The sequence below is a fragment of the Ruditapes philippinarum genome, unplaced genomic scaffold (genome assembly GCF_026571515.1).
Source record: "Ruditapes philippinarum isolate M1 unplaced genomic scaffold, ASM2657151v2 ctg1233_1_1_1_1, whole genome shotgun sequence".
In the NCBI taxonomy this organism is placed as follows: domain Eukaryota; kingdom Metazoa; phylum Mollusca; class Bivalvia; order Venerida; family Veneridae; genus Ruditapes; species Ruditapes philippinarum.
In genome coordinates, this window is record NW_026853490.1 from 42632 (window position 1) to 44559 (window position 1928).

A 1928-nucleotide genomic window follows, 5' to 3' on the forward strand; every position below is an offset into this window, starting at 1 on the left:
TCATCTTTCCATGGCCATGCTACTTGGTATCGACCATCATTAAAATTTAATTTGTCTTTAAAATGCCTCATGGCATTTTTATCATTAGAAATATTAGGCTTGTCAGTGATACCGATCAACTCGATTTTTCAGAAATCTAAATTTGGTTTAGGAGGTATTGAACTATCAACACTTGTGAAAGTATTTGTATATGCTGAGCTATTTCCTTGAGTAAATATCAACATATTGATTTCTTTATTTTCTTCATCGTGACCTTTGTTTGTACGTCCAACCACATTTTGAATTTAGTAAATATAATCCAGGTTGAATCTCTTGTTTCTGACACAATACTATATCTAAGTAGTAGTCATTTCATTTCGATTTCACATTATTCATTTTCATTTGCAATTTTGTCAGCTAGATAAACAGTCTTCAGAATATGATATACATTTTCTGAAAGCTGACCAATAGGTTTTCCCGTCGGGAAACTAAAACAATAGATTTACTAAATGCACATAAAAAAAACATTGAAGTGGTTGATAAAAAAATGTTATTACATCTTCACCGTCGAATAACTTAACGATAGAACTTTAAAGTTACATTAAATAAATATGTAAAAATATTTTGCCGTCGACCTAAAAATCAAGCATTTTACAGTATCATTAACCTGTTTAACAGTATTGTTGTAAATATCATCAAATATTGTTCATAAATTAGGATTTTAAACGAAAAAACCCACGGTAACACTAAAGTTCGTATACGAATTTTAACATGCAAATGAAGATTATAATCAGCTTGTGTATGCGCTACGTCACAGTGTAATAGCAGCTCAAATATGAGATTTTCTTGTGCAAACACATTTTAACCGTTTAACTTCACGGTGCATTAGGCCCGAGGTTCAGTAAAATGTAATCATCTCATAAAAACAGATTGAATTTGTATGAAAACATCCGTTACAATGCGGAAATATACCGTTAAATTAGAACTGCTACTTATAGTCATGTTTGTTGATTTAATATTGATGTACGGATGATCTGAAGGCGGAGTTTCTCATGCAAACAGATATTGTACTTCCGAATTCGCCACAATGAGGTTGTCCATTTTTATGCTTATAAAACTCATTTTGGTTGTCTGGACACCAAAATAAGATCTGGAGTCGATATGAAACCCAATTTATTAATGAAATGTCGCTATTTCTGTTTTTATGAATTTTATTAAATGTAACTTTAAAGGCATGGTGATATATGATTTAACTTACTAAGAAAATGGTTCTTGATAAAAAAAATAGTAGTAAATTTAGATACATATACATGTATATAGCAATATCTGTGACAGTATGTATTACATGTTTCTACACAAATGGATAAGAAAAGAATATCATTTATGGCATTCTCCTGGATAAGACCCTGCTGTACTGGTTGGATACATAACTTACTACGCATAGATAACACTGACACTTGATAAATATAATTGTATAATTTAAAAAATTGTTTTAATATCAACGAAAAAAGATAAAACATATAAGATGTAAAAAAATATTAATGCTGATTTTACTGTCAATTTTTACTTAAAAATTAAAGTGTCAACTTTAGCTACTGTTGTAGGGTAAAATGACCATATTTGGTATACCTTATTCAGCTGTTCAGGACCTTTAAGACGTACGTACCAGTTTCCATTTTCATACATAATTTTGTAGTGTAATATAAAGTCTTTGAAATGAACTTTGTTAAGGCGCTTTAATTTTTTTCAGTATACAGGAAGATAATTAAGATATTGCAAAAAAGTGTGTGATTAAGTGTCGGAGTTATCTCTTCAAACAGTATATTTCAGGGGTGAAATTCGTATATAATACTAAATAGTACTACTGTACATTAAAGAAAACAGATGAAGCTTTCTATCTGGATAATCCTTAAATCAACGTGTTGTTCATGCTGTATAAAATTAATCCA